The 20,839-nt window shown below is 42.2% G+C and overlaps 1 protein-coding gene across 3 annotated transcripts in view; it reads left to right on the top strand.

The window, feature by feature from the left end:
- Positions 1 to 17,275: 17,275 nt before the first annotated feature.
- slc15a2.L (solute carrier family 15 member 2 L homeolog) overlaps positions 17,276 to 20,839 on the top strand; it is a 34,050-nt gene continuing 30,486 nt past the window's right edge. For 2 of the 3 annotated variants that reach the window (XM_018234096.2, XM_018234095.2), the window contains exon 1: positions 17,278 to 17,571. The gene's annotated coding sequence lies outside the window, so the exon portion shown is untranslated. Of the gene's footprint in view, positions 17,572 to 20,839 lie in introns of all 3 variants that reach the window. The other variant, XM_018234094.2, reaches the window with a different exon arrangement.

Raw genomic sequence — 20,839 nt, 5'->3', positions numbered from 1 at the left:
GTTTCATCTTGTTACCGGAAAGTCTATACCTGTGGAAAAGTGGCCACTGGGAAAACTTGCACTAGAAGTAAGAAAAAGCCAGGAGGCAGTGCTGACTACCCTGTACACTTCAGTGTAATGCAGATTAAACAAAGACACAGGGCGGGTCATTTATAAACACTGGACAAATGTGCACCTGGACAGCAACCCATGGTGACCAGTCAGATGTTGCCTTTCATTGTTTTACCTGTAGCTGGCTGAAAAAACTAATCACTGATTGGTTACTATGAATTATGGCCTAGATGCACATTTTTCCATTATTTAGAAATGAACCCCAGTCCTTTTAATTGGCATCATTATATGCAGATGGATTCCTTGCATTACAGAAAAGGGCACTAATTAGGCAGTATGTCCTGTCAGGGGGTGCTGAGACCTATTTCATTTAAATAATGGGGACTATTTCACCTCCTTTGCTACAAAAGACTGGTCTGACCCAAGCCCTGTTGCTGTTAAACAGCAGTCGGGCATGGCGTCGCTCGGGGATCCTGACTTTCTTTATTGGTGTGAGCGGAATGCAGACTTTTAGAGATGAAGGTAATTATCTCTGACACTGGTACTGATCCGTGACCAGACTCCAGAATAGCAGCTAGAGAGATATTTCCATTCCTGCTGCCCTGAGAGGAAAGGAACAGGTGTTTGGCAGTCAGAGATGTGCCCGTCTGTCCCTGGGCACCCAGCAATCGTTTAACACGTGAAAGGAGTAGACTAAACCACTGGAAGGGAATATTCACTAGTTGAGGGCCAGGGAGAATAACAATTGGCTCAGGATATCTCTATACGACAGGCTGGGAGATGCAGCTTAAAATAGTGCCCTTTATCTGCTTTGTAGCTACATTAAAGGGTAAGTGCACTTGAAATCAAAGGGCCGGTTCACCTTTAAGTTAACTTTTAGTATGCTATAGAATGGCTAATTCTAAGCAACTTTTCAATTGGTCTTCATTATTTATAGTTTTAAAATTATTTACCTTCTTCTTTTAACTCTTCCCATCTTTCAAATCGGGGTCACTGACCCCATCTAAAAACAAATACTCTGTAAGGCTACACATTTACTGTTATTGCTACTTTTTATTACTCATCTTTATATTCAGGCCCTCTCCTTTTCATATTCCAGTCTCTTATTCAATGCATGGTTGCTAGGGTAATTTGGACCCTAGCAACCCGATTGAACTGGAAAGCTGCTGATTAAAAGCTTAATTAAAAACCACATATAATAAAAAATTAAGAATACAGAGGTCAGTTCTGATCTTTACTGTCAGCTATTGCTTCTGGAAGTTCAGCTCACTCCTCGTGTTGGACGCCAGTAGATGTAACGCTAGATACGCGTTTGGTATCTAAAAATACTTCCTCAATTGCCCCTGAGGAAGTATTTTTAGATACGAAAGGTGTTGGGCTAAGTTCAGTCCGTTCTTATTAATAAAAATCTAACTTTATTCATTGAACCATTGTACTTTGGACTTAATTCCCAAAATTGCCTAAAAAGAGTATAGAATATCGCTACACCTACCGTCGTCCAACACGAGGAGTGAGCTGAACTTCTGGAAGCAATAGCTGACAGTAAAGATCAGAACCAACAACCGTGACTGAGCCCCCCTCCTTGGACAAAGAACCTGGATCGGAGGTTTTTCTACCAGCCTGACCAGTTCAATCCCAAAGGCGGAATTCATCACTAAGCCGTAACCAGCCTGCTTCAAGGCGTACTTGAACAGAACCTTCTGGTAACCTTAACCAATCACCCGCCGACAATTCTGCACTATTCATATTTCTCCCGTTAGGTACACCACTACGGAGGCACATCAGATCAGGAGGAGATCGCAACCACTGTTTGCAGTGTGAAAAAACTCGACTAATACCCATGAGTAGTTCTGATGCGCATATTACCCTTATAACAAGGATAATACACTATTGGGATCTTTCTTTATTTTAGGCATTTGGCAGTAGACCTAAGTACCAATGCACCGACCTCTGTATTCTTATTTGTCTATACGTGGGTATGTGGATCCACAAGTTTTTCCGGTGCAGCTCAATACCCAGTTACCTAACAGCGTGGCTCTACAACTTCCCCTTTTAATAGTAATAAAAACCCAATTCCAAATTGACTCAGAATATCACTCTCTACATCATTCTAAAAGTTAACTCAAAGGTGAACTACCCCTTTAATATTTCTATTTGCCCCACTATGAACCATCCACTAGGCAAGGGACCACAAATAATTCAGTAATAAAATATGGCATCTCTGTACTGTCCTGAGCTGCTCTATTTTAAATGGTCAGACAGGGGTGGGGCGTACTCCCAATACAAGTTTGTATTGCATCCATCTCTATGACAGGGAACATGGGGAAAAAATCAGTCAAGGAGCAGGAAGTTCAGAGACTCTGATGTAAGAAGAAGGATGAGAATGAATTTACATACCATGGGAAAGAGAGCAATCCAGAAGCAGGAAGTACAGAGAATTAGGGGCAGATTTATCAAAGGTCGTAGCGAAAATTCAAAGTTCGAGCTAATTTTTGTGTACTTCGACTAGGGAATAGTCCAAATTTGATTCTAATTTGAAAAAAAATTTGAAAATTTGAAATTTATCATGTACTGTACTGTTTAAAAATTCAACATTCGACCATTCGCCTTCTAAAACCTGCTGAATTGCTGTTTTAGCCTATGGGGAACCTCCTAGAACCTATTTGGAGTCAATTGGTGGACTTTGTAAGATCTAATTTTTTGGGGGGGGAAACTTTAAATCGAACGATTCAAATCCGCTATTACTTTGATTCGTACGATTCAAATTTGATCGAAAACTGACCTATTCGATCTAAAAGCTGCCGTATTCGGCCGAAAAAAACCTTCAATTTAATTTCGGTTGGTCTTTTTGAATTCGAATTTCGAAGTTTTTCAAATTCGAAATTCCACCCTTGATAAATGTGGCCCTTAGAGTTCTGTACATTGGTAAGAATTGGGGAGATCACTTACCCAAGTGGAGGTTTCTGCCATGGGAAAAAAAAAATCTTAGGAGCAGAAATATAGAGAATCAGAGAGCTGGTAAGTACTGCAGGGAGATTAATTGTAGCTACCAAAGAAGGTTAGAGGCTTGTGACTGACCATGAGAAGAGGAACAACACAGGGCAGAAAATGTAGTAACTCAAAGCTCTGTACTGGGGAAAGTATTGGGATGAGATTGGATTCATGTTCCATGGTGGTGTTTCCTGTGTGACCATGAAAAAGAGAGCGGCCCAGAAGTAGGAAGTAATAAAATTAGAGCTCTCTATGAGGCAAATTTACTGGGCGAAGTGACTAACGTTAGCAAAAATTTGCCAGCGTGATGTCATTTCGTTACTTTGCCAATTTACTAACCTGCGCAGGCATAACTTCGCTAATGAAGGAGTTAGGCTCTAGCGGTAATTTGCTCCCTTACGCCTGGCGAAGTTTCGCTCTGGCCTTCACCACCTCATACCATGCGAAGTGCAATAGAGTAGATAGGACTTCCTCAAAAAACAGTTGAAAATGCTGGCGACTTTTCATTTTTCAGGGTGATAGGCTGCAAAAGATTGTACATTTTTTCTGGGGTACCCGGCTTCCCCCCTACATTTCCTAACATATTGCACATAAACTATACACTGGGCTCATGTGTAGGGCAATATAACAACTCTAGTTTATTTTATTTTATTAAGGTTTCCCGGGCTTGTGCAGCGTAATGTATTGGCTGCAACATATACGTCCATTCAACTTTAACTTCCCGCCGTATGCAAATTAGCCAACGCTAGCACAACTTTGCTTGCCGTAGTAACACCAGCACTACTTGGCCAGCGTTCAGCGCCCTGGACGAAACTTCGTTTTTTAGTGAATTAGCGAAGTGTTGTGATGTGAACGAAGCCATCGCTGATGAATTTTCAGAGGTTAGTAAATTTGCCCCTATATTGGTAAGTAGTGTTGAAGGCCAGGTGCAAGATGTACAGAAAATTAGAACTCTGCACTAGGGTAAATCCTGGGGCTAATGCAAATCTACCCAGGTTTAATCCAAACTGAACCCATTTGCAGGCAGCACCTTAGTTCTAACAAGTTGTGCTGGTGACATTATGACACACAGGCAGGTGTTTATATTATCTCATTGTATGACATAACAGCTAGAAGCAATGGGAGGAGATTTTTGCTGATTGATACTTCAGAGACATTTAAAGCTCTGGGCAGGAGGCGGATCCTTCCACTTGTTTGGAATGGGTGCTGGCACTGAAGTAACCGCAGTAGGTTGTTATTGGCACAATAGTAACATGGGAAATGCATCAGCACAGATAATAGTTCATGTGAATAAAAGAGTTCAAGGTTATTATCTGTGTTCCCTGATAATGAGCTTACACTGCAACCTTTACTGCACCTCAATTATGATAAGTGAAACACAGTCGTAAACAAATAAAGGACGTGGATCTCAGTGCCACGCCGCACGCAGGCAGAAGGGACCCATCACTGATGCTCTTGTGCGTCTCTCCTGCACGGTTCCTCAGGAGGAGGTGCTGGGAGGTGATTCTTGGAATTTTATTGCTCCTGCTTGTTTTGTTACTCAGGCAAGTGGCAGCAATAAACTTTTAATGTACATTAATATTTTGCAGAGTAGTTTTTTAGTGTCAGCATCACTACAGCTTTTATCTGTTGTGTAATAGAGGGGTCAGAGCACCTTGCATAGTACATGGCTGCCTTTCCATCTAGCTGCTTTCCTGGATTAAACCACTGAGATTTCTGGACAGACATAATGACAGTTGCACATAACTATAACCCCGGTGAGGATGAGAAATTAATGGATATTCAGAAGTTGCTTAGAAGAGTAAAGGACAAGCACCATAAAAGACTCCCCTATTATTACAGTATTTCTGTCCCTGTGTCCAGGTGTCCATTATATTAACCATTTCAGAAACATTCATGAAAAGCTTTTGCAGTGACACAGTTATTTCGTTTGGCCTCCGCTGGGGAATCATAAAGCCCAGTCAGTTGGATCTTGGACACTGTAACATCTGATTATGGACAGTTAGAATTTTATGAGATTCTGTTATCTGTGCAATAAAGACAACGAGGCCTTAGACAAGATAAGAAGGGACTGAGGGACCGTAAATCCCAGGAATGCAATGTCAGTGTAATGTGTGTAAGTATGCAAGGAACCTGTCAAGGTTGGGCAAAAATACCAAATGAGCACCTTGCAGTGCTAAACCATTCCAAATTCAGAAGGGAATCTCATGCCTAATGTGTGCACCCACTGTGTCACCCCAAGACCAAACATGAAATATTTTAATTCTTATTTATGGCATTATGGGGCAAATTATCATGCACATTTTTTAATTAAGCACATGGGGCCAACTTTGCACCCAGGACCACTGGTCAAATTGCACAGATGTGGCCGGTTTCCATCTTGTTAGAACATTTCAATGCAAGATACTGGAAAATGGCTGCTGAGGGGTGGGGCTTGAGAACAACCTAACAGAAAAGCCACAAGAGGAACTGGTGTTTTTTTTTGGACTTTGATTAGGAGTCTATAGTGAGAGGAGGTTGTGGAGAGCGCAAATAGATGGGCTACAGGTTCAAATTTTGTTCTTGGGTAACCCATAACTCTATCAATATCCCAGTCCCAATATATTTATTCAGGGTTGTGGATCTGGGAGCCCAGTTGGTTGCAGTTTGGGTATATGGCAGGGCACATTTGGCTGCAACTTGGGTATATGGCAGGGAACAGTTGGCTGCAGGTTGGGTATATGGCAGGGAACACTTTGCTGCACATTGGATATATGGCAGGGCATAGTTTGCAGCTGGCTGGTTATATGGCTGGGCACAGTTGGCTGCAAATTGAAAATATGTCAGGGCACAGTTAGGTGCAGGTTGGGTATATGTCAGGGCACAGGTGGCTGTGGGTTGGGTATATAGCAGGGTACAGGTGGCTGTGGGTTGGGTATATAGCAGGGTACAGCTGGATGCAAATTGGATATATGGCAGGGTATAGTTTACTGCAGGTTGGGTGTGTAGCAGGGCACATTTGGTTGTGGGTTGGGTACATTGCAAGGCACAGTTGGCTTCAGGTTTGGTGTATGACAGAGCCCGGTTGGCTGCAGTTAGGTATATGGGAGGGCACAGTTGGCTGTACATTGGATATATGGCAGGGCACATTGGTATGTGGCAGGCAAAGTTGGCTGCAGTTGGGTTTATGATAGGGCACAGTTGGCTGCAGGTTAGGTATATGGCAGGGCGCAGTTGGCTGCACATTGGGTATATGGCAGGGCACATTTTCTAGTTCTGAGAGGAAAATGTATATGTTGGAATGTTTTTTTTTTATATTTATTTTACAGAGGAATCCATATTTGATCATTTTAACCCTAACTGTACTGCTAGTTCTCTGTGACCTGTGATGGCTGCTACCAGTGTCGGACTGGCCCACGGGGATACCAGGAAAACTCCCAGTGGGCCCAGGTGTCAGTGGGCCCTCCTGCTTCTAAACATTTGGCCTATTTCATGGCCATTCCCTATTCTATGAGAATAAAGAGGCTAAATAGATGGAATAATAGATTATAGCATGTAAAGAAAAGAGAATAGAAGAATAGAGGTTGAGTAAGGAAAGGAAGAAAATAATACTTAGAGTGGGCCCCTGGTTTAAAGGTTTTTGGGTGGGCCCCTTGTCTAAGGGTTTTTGGTGGGCCCCTGGTGTCCGAGTCCGACACTGGCTGTTACCATTGACTGTATTACTTGTTCCTAAAAAACATTTTGGCTCTCTTAGAGAAAGTGTTTAAGATAAACATGTAGAATGTAAATCTCTATTTTTGTAACATGAAAATGGGGTCAAGATTTCCAAACATACTCATTACCTACAATTATCTTGCAACTTCCCTGTGCCTGATGGAGCAGTAATGTTTCTTATGGAACCTAATCTTGTGACAACCTCAGCAGTTTCTTATCAATGATGCCTTTCTCCTGTGGAGGGGCAAAAATTCTCACTACGAAATATGTAACTAGCATGTGCTGTCTCTGCACTCCTAGTTCTGACTCTTGAAACAATCCAGCCACCTTATTCCAGACCTGAAAGAGAACTGAGTTTAGCTACACTGTTTTTCTAGAAAATCCTTCCCCCGCTGTTTATGGCTGTATTTTCTGTTGGGAATAAAATGGATGCATCCACGCTCGATAGGAACCAGTAGTTTATATAACAATCGCAATGTGAGTGGGTTTTCCTGCAGAATGGATTTGCTGTACTTCTCTGTATTTGTTTCTGTTTAATGGCTTGCGCAGCGTAATGGGCTCATCCTTCATGGCAAATCGCTGTGCACGCCGCCGCCGTGACATTCGCCTGAGATTTATTTTATTATTTTCACTATAATCATTTGGAATATTCTAACAGATAAGGGATAGCTGGCTGGGATTTATGCGGCTCTGGGTATTGGGTTTGGGCAGCAGAGTTATTGACCGTTTAGGGAGAGGCCAGGGGGGCAGAGCCTGTAAATCTGAGACAAGAACAATACTGAACATCATTCCTTCTGCCCCAGGAGGAAATATTACCCTGCAGAACAAACAGAGCCGGACTGGGCAGTCACAAGGATTTAGGACTTTAATAGAGCAGGCAGTTAATACATTGCTGATAGGAAGTTACAAACAGCACCAGCACCTGCACTCCTGATCTGTGCCATTAGCCTTAAGCTCTTGTGCAAATAATTCCCTGTGCCAGGACCCTGAGCTGGGTCTAAAAGAACTGTGAGTCCATGGCAATAAAGGAGGCCCACTGGCGTAGCAACTGGGGGTACACAGGTACAACTGCACAAAGGCCTGCCCCCCCCATAGATACACATGCTCACAACATGGAGGCCGATACATAGGAGTATGTTTATGGGACATGTCCATACGTGGTGAGCACCCAGACTCATAAACTGGTAGTTATGTTCAGTGGGCTGGAAAAGGAATAGATGCCCCCCAAAAAAAAACACTATGGGCCCTGCAGATTAGTAGATGTTCCTAGAGTAGGGCAAGATAGAAGCAATAGAACAAGATGGAGTCAGTAGGGCAAGATGGAGAAATTAGGACAAGGACATTAGGGTAAGATGAATACAGCTGTAGAAGTCACAGGTCTGGGAGTCAAAATAATCCTTGGCATTTCAAATACACCGATGCCCAACCAGCCCCTCACCAGCCCATTCCACAGTGACTGTCTATGGAATCTTACAGCAGCCCCTCTGGCATTTGTCAGATTGGCAGTCCAGACCTGTAATAGGAAAGTAAGGGGTAAATGGAGTCAGTAGGGCAAGATGGAGACAGTAGGACAAGATGAAGTCAGTAGGGTAATATGTAGAGTTGGAGACAGTAAGGCAAGACATAAATATTAGGACAAGATGGAAACAATAGGGAAAGATGAAGACAGAAGTAGAAGATGGAAAAATTATGGAAGATTTAGGACAAAATTTTGATTGTATGGCAACCTGGACACAAAATGACAACAGTAGAATAAGTTAGTATCAGATGGAGACAGTAAGGGCTCTTAGAGACAGCTATGCCCAAAAGTACGTATTGTATATGCACCAGTAGACGTATAAAAGAAAGGGAACATTTGAGTCAAATTAGAAATCCACAAACAGCGGAAAAAAGCATGTGATCAGACATTTTACACAATGCAATGGAGGTGACATTTCCTGCTTCTCAGTTCAAGGGATGGCAATAGCGAGTTTAGGTGTTAGAGGAGGTAACCTAGTGAGCCTTTTAGCAAAGACTGAAGTAGTTTGGATCTTTCATTTGCCAAATGGTCCCAAGTTGGGACCATTTTTTTTGCTCAATGATTAATTCATGGTGTCCAGGGAATTGGGACTACAGTATCTGGGATATAATACAGAGAAGAACTATAACAAGCTTGTCGAACATAGATCCAATGAGCCACAACAAATAGGCTGCGCCCCAGTGAAAGTCCAATGGTTTCATTCCTTTACAGCTTTGCTACAGTCCAAGGTCAACAAATAACAATCTGGCATTCGGGGTAAGAAATATTATTTAATTTTTATGATCTTATTTGGAATAATTGACAGCTCTGAACGTCAGTAGGTAAGCTCTGGCATTCAGGGGCCACTCAGCAAGAATCTCATTGTATAATATGCTGTAACCAATCCATAACCCTTTCTCATGTCTCTGGGTTGCAGAGATGTAAAACTACAACAAGTGACACAGAGACAGGGAGAATCCCGTGACTGATAGTAGACAATATTAATTGCTGCACTTATTGAATCAATAATATAGGCAGAGACACCCCTTTTCTTCTGATTCACATGTTGCTTCTGGATTGTCACTTGGGGACCGATTACAGACAAATGGAGAAATAATGAAATAAGGCAGGGCCAGTACTTACAGGCTTTGAGTATCTCTTCTTCTCTCACTGCCCCAGTAAATTAATCATTTTATGTACAATGTATAGACTGATTTTGTTTTGCCCAAACTCAGTGTTTGCGGCTCATTGTCAGTTGCATACATACCTAAATGCCACTGTCTCAGTCAGTCTGGCCATAACCTTTGCCTTTCCCTTCCCCCCCCAGAAGGCCAGGCCTAGAAACTAACTGGAAAAGCCCAGGTGAGGAAACAACTGATGGGAACTCATCCTAACACTTCTGCTCCATGGGGGAAATTTACTAAAGGGCGAAGTGACTAACGATGGTGAAAATTTGCCAGCTTGACGTAATTTGGGAACTTCGCATATTTACTAACGGCAATGGCGTAACTTTGCTAGTGAAGGAGATAGACTCTAGCGCTACTTCGCACGTTAACACCAGGCGAAGTTGCGCTATCGTGATCGAACGTAACTGCGCTTATTCACCAAGATTGAGATTTGACTGAATGTTACCTCTTGCGCCAGACTTAACTTCGTCCAGCTCAGACCAAGCGAAGTGCAATAGAGTAGATAGGACTTGGTCAAAAATAGTTTAAATTTTTTCTAAGTCCCAAAAAACGCTGCCGTCTTTTACTTTTTACAGGGTGATAGGCTGCAAAAGATCATAATTTTTGTGGGGGTACCTGGCTTCCCCCCTACATTTCCTAACATATGGCACCTAAACTATACTGTGGGCACATGTGTAGGGCAATGACAGGCACAATGTCATCCTGTGTGCATACATGAAGTTGATTGCAGCACAAACGTGCAAATATATGAACTCATCTCTGAAATCCAATAGGTGCGGATCTGCTCCCATTGGGCGTTCCTCTGCTTGCATTTCTTGTGTGATATTAGCTTTATAACACTGTTATATGGGCAGTGGTGAATGACTAGTAGTGAAATTATAATGGTGTAACTGCACCAGGAATATCACCACTGATTTTCTCATAACCTGTACAGAGGGATACCATAAAACTATGGCAGCATAGGTATTCCTCTCAACTAAGCACAATTCAGCAGGAACAGTCCTCAAGTTTGCTCAGGTATTGCCTTGACTGTTGGTGGAAAGCTGAGAGTTGATAATTGTTGGTGACTGCAGAGGATTGCAGGTTGGGCATCCCTGATGGATATATATACCCAATGGTCACCTCAAATGCTAAAGAAGAAGCAGTTTAAATATCCTTTCTGCCCTACTCCAAAACCAGCCTTGGACAGCTGATCATAATTATCTGTAGTTACTGTCTAGATATTTAGAAGTTGCCAGCAGGCCCGGCTCTATGAACTCGCTGCTCTTGGGTCAGCTGGAGAGTTTGAACCTTGCTATGGGCCATGGAGCTTAACTTCATATCTGCATCCAGCTCCTGGGTCAGAGAGTCTGGGATTTACAGCTTTAAAACCAAAACTCCCTGAACATCACAGTCTTGAGGTTGTTTCCCCTTGATCTAGTCCTGAACCCAAAGATCCTGACGTTAATCTGCATTATTGCTCACTCTCTATTCTATCTCTATGACTTTCTTCTAACCTAATTGAACCTTATTGAACTCATTGATCTCTTTATCTGCACTCATTCCTATCCTATGTGTATTTATCATGGCAATATAACACTATATATATCTATAACTCGAGTAATGATAGCCACCCTCCTCCTCTGATTTATACTCTGCTATTGCCATGATAAGTACCTGGGAAGAGCCAGGGCAAATAAATAAACAGGATGCATTGTGGTAAAGGTTTAAAGATGACAAACATTGACATCTACTGTGGGTGCAGGTCTAGATAATTGGGAAGCTCAAGGTTATCAGAAAAAAAGGCTAAGCAGCTGCTTCCCATATACTTGAATAGGAAACACAATTAATTTATTTATTAAAAGAGATCAAAGTGCAAACATTTTTTTTACCTACAATGAAACATTCTAGAGGCATAAAGATTTATGCTTGTGCACAATATGTGCTAATTGCACTGGGGGGGAGGAGCTTGGGTAGGTTAGAGCAACACTCAGGCAGGCCCTGGGACTAACCAATCACTATAGGCAAAGGGGTGGTGGGGGTGGGTTGGAAACATTACCCTCTGTGATCATTTATTTGTCCCTAGGAGGCTAGGAGCCTGTAAAAGTTTGGTGAGCCTGGTGATTGCTTCAGGGAATGGTATGGCACTTACTAATTCAAGTGCTGCAACATTAAGTGCACACAGGCATCATGCTGTGATCTGTGTATTTGCCCTCCTGCCAATGATCTTCACTAGAAAGGTTTTTGTCTGACCAGGGGAAAGAGAGCAGCCCAGGAGCAGGAAGTGCAGAACATTATGAGCTCTGTACCAGGTTAATTACTAGGGGAGATTAGATTAATTTACCCAGTATTAGATTCCTTTCTGATCATGGGAAAGAGAACAGCCAAAGAGTGTAAAGTTGCAAACAAGCAGAGACTGACATGGTATTATTACAGCATCATTCTGCAGATATAGCCTTGCAATCAATTCACTTAGCTTAGTGGACAAGGGCCAGCCCTTCTGAGCCGGTGAGTGACTTGAGACACAGAGATAAATAAAACTCTGCAGGAGGCAATTTGCAAGTTATGTCACACAGAGAGAAGCATCGGCTCATTCTGCTGGTACAAATAATCAACATTTTAGAAAGTGTGGGCAGCGTCTTTTATATACAGAGAAACACTCTAATCTCCTATAAATATATAATTCACTGCACATTTATTTCTTTACAGAGAAGCAGTAGGATCTAGGGCCATAGGATTACTTACTTGTCAACTGCTACAGAGCTTCCTCCCCAAAATAAAATGAGTCATCCGTAGACATCAGAGAAAATGTGCCCTCCAGTGGCCAAGTGGTGTGAGAATAGCAAGTCTAGCATTGATCAAGCAGAGCAATAACTGTATCAGGGAGAGACATGAGACTATCCAGGAAAATATTTTTTTCATCTGTCCATGGGATAAAGTAGTTCCCTACATGCCCTCCGTTCTCCACACATAACAAAAGAACATACAACTTTGCAACTTCAAAGAAAAGCAAATTTCTTGCAGTAGCACTGAGGTGATGGTACTAATCCACAACTTTCAAATTTGAGTGCAACAATTTCCCCAGAATAGTTGGTACAAACTGTCTAAAGAGCAAAGATAAGGACAAGAACTAGCGATGAACAATTTTTTTCGCCAGGCATGGATTTGCAGCAAAAATTAGCCGCGGAAAAATTAGCTGCGGAAAAATAGTCGCCAAGACAAAAATGCTGCTGAGACACGTAAAAAAATTTTTTGATGCCCATTGGCGTTTTGCTAATTTTTTTTTCAGTGAAATGGGACCAATACGCTCATCAATGACAGGAACACATAGGGGCCGATTCACTAAGCTCGAGTGAAGGATTCGAATGAAAAATACTTCGAATTTCGAAGTATTTTTTGGGTACTTCGACCATCGAATTGGTTAAATTCGATCGAATTCGATCGAAATCGAATGATTCAAACGATTCGAAGTAAAAATCGTTCGACTATTCGACCATTCGATAGTCAAAGTACTTTCCCTTTAAAAAAAACTTCGACCCCCTACTTCGGCAGCTAAAAGCTACCGAAGTCAATGTTAGCCTATGGGGAAGGTCCCCATAGGCTTGCTAACCTTTTTTTGATCGAAGGATTTTCCTTCGATCGTTGGATTAAAATCGTTCGAATCGTTCGATTCGAAGGATTTAATCGTTCGATCGAACGAAAAATCCTTCAATCGATCGATCGCAGGATTAGCGCTAAATCGTTCGACTTCGATATTCGAAGTCGAACGATTTTAGTTCCCAGTCGAATATCGAGGGTTAATTAACCCTCGATATTCGACTATTGATGAATCGGCCCCTTAAAGATTTATATTCCTTCATTTTGGGGCATTTGAGGTGCAGCATATGATCTTCCTTCAGGTAACCCAAATAAGACACCAAAGACTTCACTTTCAGGTCAATAATAACATTCTCCTGGGTAAAGAATCTCCTACAGCAGGATTACCACAGGTGGTATCTCATCACTGATATTATCATGTACAATGTTCCTCTGTCAAGAGGGTGTTGGACAGACAAAATGCCATAGGCCAGGGAAATCAACTAGAAAATGTTCCTGGGTCTCATCAGTGGAACAGCCCCACAGGCACTCCCTGTCAGCAATGTTTAAGTAGCCCAGATTGCACTGAACAAAAAGTCTCCCCTAAAGAGCAAGCCAGTTGAGATCGAAATATTTGGGAAGTACCATTCTACTATTTAGCCACCGCAGGCTCTGAGAAAGAATGTCCCCCACACAGTCTCTCAATGATAAGGGAACAGCGAAATAGGTTCTCAGGTTCTTGGGGCAGAACCCAGTTCCCCAATTCCGACATCCCACTGCCTCAAATTTTTCAGGTAACCAACTCAAGATGCAGAGGGAGATGGCAACCACGCAACCCGGACTACCGCCAATCTCCCACCAGATGCACCCAATTTCTAATGCAACATTCCCACAGGGAATTGGTTACCAAAGTTGAACTTTAGGAAGATGGACCCAAAAAAGGCCACTTGACATAACATGTCCAACCCTCCCTTTTTCCTCTGTGGGGAAGTAATGCTCTTTTTTACTGGTCTCAGTCTGCTCCCCCAGATTAACTGGAAGAACAGACTGTGGATCTAAGCATAGAGAGCTTCAGGTAGTGGATACACATAGGAAACAAACAAAAAGATAGGGAGCAGGTAAGTCTTAACAAGCATCCAACTTTTCTTCCCAGCATTGCCTACCATCATCTCCCTTCCTCTCCCTTGAAAATTCCTGGAGCGGAAAGGTTGGCTTCTCAAGTAATGACCAAAAAGCTTGAGACGTATCCATGTTCACCAGAGATCTGGAGGCCTTTGAGCACTCTCACATCTTCGGGACAAGAGACTGCTACCGTGACATTATCTGCATAGGCTACCGACCTGAGGAGCTGGCAAAAGAAAACAGAGAGATCCTTTATTCCACTCATCTGCAAATGCCATAAAAAATTGATCGCCAAAATGTTCAGCAGAGGGCTAAAAGGGCACCCCTGTTTCACCCTGGCCCGAACCTCAAAGTTTTCACTATGCCATCCATTGATAAGTGGAAAGCTTACGGCACCCTTTGTACAAAGCTGAGAGCCATCTAATGAATGCTCCTGGGATGCCAAACTTTGTCAAAATGGCCCACAGATACTAATGATCCACTCGATCAAAGGCCTTAGGCTGATACACAGAAAGGGCAATTGGCCTCCAGTTCTCAACCCGCTTTGGATCCTTACCTTTTGACAACAAGATCAAGGAGGATTCTCTTATAGAGTGGGCAAGACACCCTTTCCAGGCAGGGGCGATCCTGGCCCCTCCACCGCCTGAGGCAGCAGCAGTTGCAACTGCTGCTGCCCCCTCTCCCCCGGAAATTCGCTCTTAAAGTACCAGGAGCAGCATTTTTGCCGCCCCTGGTACCTAGTGGGGCGCTGCCGCCTGATGCGACAGCCTCAACTCGCCTCATTGGTGAAGCACCCCTGTTTCCAGGCAGTCTCTAAAGACCTCTACAAGAACCAGAGCCAGCTGAGCTTTTTATAAAATTCGGATGTAAGGTCGTCTGGTCCTGGAGCCTTCTTTTGGGTGAGGCAGTCGAAAGCAGATTTGGCCTTGTCTTCCATGATCTCAGCTGTCAAAGTCTAAAAATCTGGCTTGCTGAGTTTTGACACTACACACATTTGGGAGGTTATTAACTAAACTTGAATTTTTCTGATCAAGCTTTTTTTGGCAAAAAAGTCAGAATCCTAAAATCTGCCATCTCAGACCTGTCAAGGTCCTGTATAAGTCAACCTGAGAGGCACCTATCCCAAATTGAAGTTATCGTCATCTGCACTGGGTTTAGCCAGATAATCAAATCATTTTGGGGGTTTTGAGCAAAAACTCAAAAAGATTGCGTGATTCAGGAAAAAAAATGGAAAATCCGTTAAAAAAATAACAAACCTATTAATTCGAGTTATTTTATTAATAAATAAGGTACAATTGGGCATAAGAGTTTGGTTGAATTTTTTAAAATCAATGTTATGAGATACATTTGGATTTTAGTAAATAACCCCCTTGATGTTAAAAACCTAATTAGAGACAATGCCATCATGAATATTTGTTATGGTTTGTCCCTTCCTTCCCTTTGCTAAAGAATGCACTGCATCACCATATTGCTTAACTTGGGAAACTAACTGCAGTTGCTGTTCATTGTCATCACTCACTGGGTTTGTGACCATAGTCTGGGGGCTTTTTGCAGTTTCCCTTATACCTTTTCTTACTGACTGGATCCTCACCCCTTCCCTCGTTTTTTTTCTTTGAAGCCATATCCTCCATTTCCGCTTCAACTTCCTTTCATTACTCTCACTGGCTTCTTCTCTCCCCATCCTCTCCAGCTCCTCATGCTCTTCTCTTTCTACCCTATCTCAGAAATGTTATCTAGCACTGAGAATGTATTTCCATTACTAACAGAGAACAAATTTATTCCTGAGGTACCTTCCTCTGGATCTAACTGATGGGCATACTTTTTTAGATTTTTTTTTAAACTTTTTCCAGTCATCTCCTACCTTACCATCTGTTGCCACCTTAAAGGAGAACTAAACCCTAAAGTAAAAAAAGCTAACCCCCTAAACTACAGAGACCCCCCTCCCTCCTCCTTCCAGCCTAGCTGCTACCCTAGTCTTTAATTACCCAGTGTCGGACTGGCCCACCGGAATACCAGGAAAACTCCCGGTGGGCCCTGCTAAAGATTTTGCCTATTTCTTGGCCATTTCCTATTTCTTTGAGAACAAAGAGGCTAAATAGATGGAATAATAGATTATAGTATGTAAAGAATAGAGACTAGAAGAATAGAGGTTGAGTGAGGAGAAGATTAATAGTAATGAGAGTGGGCCCTTGGGCTATGGTTCTTTGGTGGGCCCTGGTCTAATGTTTTTAGGTGGGCCCCTGGTGTCCCAGTCCAACACTCTACTTACCCCTCGGTGCAGATTCTGTCCAGTGGAGTTCATGGGCGCCATCTTAAGTCGCTTTGGTAATCTTCTGAATGAGACCGGTGTGGTGGTGCATGCGCAGTTGGAGCAATCTCCTATTTCTCAACAACTGCGCCGTCAATTGCCAAAGTGCCAGTCTCATTCCAAAGATTACCGAAGAGGCTGAAGATGGCGCCCAAGAACTGCGCTGGACAGAATCTGCAAGGGGTAAGTAAAGACTTAGGGGCATTTGCTCAGGGTAGCAGCTAGGCTGGGGGGGGGGGGAGGAGCAGGGCCGCCATCAGAAATCGCAGGGTCCCATACGAAAAAAATGTCCTGGGCTGCGCCCACCACAAGCCCCACCTACAGGTCCGCCCTCCCCACCCCACAGTCCACCCCGCACCACACACTAAAAAAAAAAACCATTGATGGCTATGGTTCCCACATGTTAATAAAAACTTATTGGTGGTCAGGGCCCCCCCATTGAAAAAAACATTTGTGGTCAGGGCCCCCCATTTAAAAATATTGGTGGCTAGGACACCACATGGGGAAAAAATTGAACTGCATCATTTTTCATTATTATAGTAATGAGTTTTGGCACGGACTTGTTCATTGGTATGACTAGTAAGTTCTCCCAGTTTTGTTGTCCTGCTCTTTACTGCAAGTTATAAATCTGCCAGAAATGGTCTAAAACCTCAAGCAACTTAAAGGTACTGTCATATTCGATTTGTTTGTGCAATTACGGCTTTTGTAAAGTAGCTTATTCTTTGAGTGCCTCAGCTACTCTTTCTGCAGTGAGTGTTTAATTTCCCCTTTAAATCTTACTTGTTTCTGAACAGCACCATTACATGTAGCTCCTTTACTGGGTTTATTAATAATGCTGGTTCCAGGGCTCACACCAGGGCTGCTGCCCTCTGAGATCAGGAGAACTGGTGCAATAGTGGAAACTCTACTTCTGTCTTCTCTCCACTGCTACAGGTGCCAGCTGCTCCATGGTGTGAAGATGTAGGTGCATCAGTCCGGCAGCTGCACCCATAGCCCCACTCTCCTAGCAAGCTTGCTGATTTGGTAACACACAAACCGGAAAGTTGATTTCTGCACCTGATTCCTCCCCCAATAGATTCCAGCTCAGACAATGTAGAAGCTGCTTGTTTGTCAGCACTGCCCTGGATTCTCTTCTGCTCCTCGCAGTCCACAGTCACACACTGCTGGTGGGTATTCTGAGTATTTAAGTTAATATGCACACTTGTTTTATGTTTTGCAGTAGTATCAGTCTGTGTTACAGAACAATGTTTCTTTCCAGGCACATTCACACTGTTTGCAGTAACATAGTACCTAAGTAACATAGTAAGTTAGGTTGAAAAAAGACACACGTCCATCAAGTTCAACCTTTGAACTCTATTTTAACCTGCTTAACTGCTAGTTGATCCAGAGTAAGGCAAAAAACCCCATCTGAAGCTTCTCCAATTTGCCACAGAGGGGGAAATTAGGGACAGTACATTATTAGCTTCAGTGAAAATTAAAGGCACAGTATGTATTTCCATAGCTTTGGTTTCCTGTCTATTTATTCCTTTTTTCTCTTGCATATTTTAAAGCTGGCCATAAATGCAAAGATTAAGTCGCACAAAAATTTGTTTTCAGACAGTGTGTGGATTGTCCCGACATTTTTGTACCATGGTGATCGGTCATTGGTTAGTTGCAGAGCGGAAGGTATGATCGTTCGTAGGATATGAGGCTAGAATCTGTATGTCTATGGCCAGCTTTACTTAACCTGCCATCCTCCTTCCCCTTTACCATAGGGTTAACACGAGCTGTTATCACAAAGAATGTCCCATGATTCAAAATATATAAAATTCCATTTTTATTAAAAAACAAAACAAAATTAAAAATATTTTAATACTGACCCCATGATCGTCATTATGAAAATATTTGTAATATGGATTAATATATTAAAAAACCTCCATCTTACTCTTACTTCTGGTTTTCCCCCAAGGTGTTTTTGGGATCCCAGCAGATGAAGATCTCAGTCTTAAGGTGGCCATAGACTCAAAGATCCGCTCGTTTGGCGACATCGCCAAACGAGCGGATCTTTCCCCGATATGCCACTAAACTGCGTGGCTATATCGGGGGTAATTCGAGCGTTCGGCCGTATGGCCGAACGATTGAATTACGATGCGCCAATTGGCTCCGACGCGTCGGTCGGGTAAAAATCCAACCTTCCCGATCGATATCGTGGCCAGATATCGATCGGGAAGACCCGTCGGAAGCCCCCATACACGGGCAGATAAGCTGTCAAATCAGTCCAAACGACCGATATCGGCAGCTTTATCTGCCCGTGTATGGCCACCTTTAGTCTTGAAATTTCAGCCACAGGGCTAGGCCCCAAAGCCTGGGCCTCAGTTTTCCGGTAGCCCAACCAGCCTAGAAAGCTTTCTGATACACCACTGCTCGCAAGCTAAAATCTCAGCCATAAAGCAGGGCAGTGCTATAATGGGTAGGAAATGTGCCACTGTGACAGAATGCTTTGTTCTACAGATAGCTAGAATTTCAGCCATAAAGCAGGGCAGGACTGTCTTAACAGTTTGTTTTAACTTAAGACAAACATCCCTTTAAATTATGTACCACTAAAATATTATATTATATTGACACATGAAGCAAAATTAATAGGAAACATTGGAATGTGGGGAATTTTCTGGTTAAGGATCCGTTAGCTGTACTCTCAGGCCAATTGGGAAACTTTGAGAGAGGATGAAGATAAACTGAGGTTGTTTTCCTTTCCTCTAAGATCTGTGCCTAAAGGGAAGGGTGGAACATTAACTTCTCTATAAATGTTCAGTAAGACATATTAGTGCAGGTTATTCTGTGCAAGATACCTTCATAATCTGCATTTCCATATCAGATGGAGCGGCCATAGTGTCCCAAACATGTGACACCATTTAAGCAGTATTTATGTGTCATTGGTACAAAGAGTAATATCTTGTGCATTGCAATTTACCCACAATCCCAGGAGTGAATCCTGGTGGCGCCCCTAACGTGGGTTATCCTGTAACTGTGAATAGAAACACAGTCCCGTAACAACACAACTTGTATGCAGCAACCAGAGAATGATTACAAGCAAGTATCTCCTGCTCATAAAACTCATTCTCCCTTCATATCTATAAAGATACTGAATATTGTTATTAACCACTGATAATTCTGCATTATCTTCCCCTGATGATAAAATTAATGTAATCAGGGAAGTACTTAATTCTTATGCCAGCGTGCACCTCCCACTCATATAACTACACATATAACTACACATATACAGATAATGAATGTTCTGGACGCACAATAAGTTATATTCTCATACTGTACTGTCTAAGTGAAACAATATGGCACTTTTTACCCATATGTGTAATTACAAAATATACAGATAATGAATGTTCAGGGCACACAATAAGCTATATAATCATACTGTACTGTCTAAGGGAAACAATATGGCACCTCTCACCCATATGTATAATTAGAAATATACAGAGAATGAATATTCTGGGCACACAATATGCTATATACTCATACTGTACAATATGAAACAATATGGCACCTCCTTACAATATATAGAAATAGAAATATACAAAGCAGTAGCGGAACTTGATGTTACTGGGCCCCACAGCAAATTAATTTTAGGGCCCCCAGCATATCCAGAGTTTGTCCTGTTTTACTGTTTTACTAATATATATATTGAAATAGCTTATTTATTAAGGCATCATGGGGCCCCCCTATACCTCCTGGGCCCCACAGCAGGTTTTATTCCTTTGTAGTTACACCCCTGATACAAAGATTACATTCTCTGGACACACAGTGAGCTATACTATACTGTACTGGAAACAATTAGGGGCAGATTTAGTAAGGATGGAGTTGTGTTTTCCACGAAAATTCAAGTTTTCAAGGTTATTTTTTTGGTCAAAATAAATTTTTCGGGTTAAAAAGATTTTTTATATCATGACCCTGGAAATAGCTCAAATCTGAAAATACACAATCTAAAACCTGTCAAGGTCACGTAGGAGTCAAGGGCAGAGGTCCCTTGAACCATTTGAAGAATTTATGTTTGGAGTTTTTTTCTAAGGATTTTGATTTTTTTTTTTTTTTCTTTTCAATTCAAGTTGTTAACTCCAAACTCTCTCTTTTAGTTTTCTCTATTCAAGTTATTTCTTTAAGTAGAAACCATTCAAGTTTTGAATTCATTCGAGGTATAAAAAGAACTAAAATTTGAACTTTGCTAAATAACCCCCTTAATGTCATAGAGGATGAGGTTGAAAAAATACATATGTCCATTAGGTTCAACCTTTAGCCTTAAACTGGAAAAGACAGCAATCTTATGAAAGTTATGTCCGGCAAATATTAGTGACAGTCCCCCAGCCATGGTGCAAAAAGTGGGGAAAATCGTACAAAATGAAGATTTATGAAACCTGTGTAACGTCTAGTTGATCCAAAGGTGAG

Source organism: Xenopus laevis, chromosome 9_10L (genome assembly GCF_017654675.1).
Source record: "Xenopus laevis strain J_2021 chromosome 9_10L, Xenopus_laevis_v10.1, whole genome shotgun sequence".
Classification (NCBI taxonomy): Eukaryota; Metazoa; Chordata; class Amphibia; order Anura; family Pipidae; genus Xenopus; species Xenopus laevis.
The sequence above is the reverse complement of the archived record's forward strand: the minus strand, read 5'-3'. Positions and strand labels throughout refer to the sequence as shown.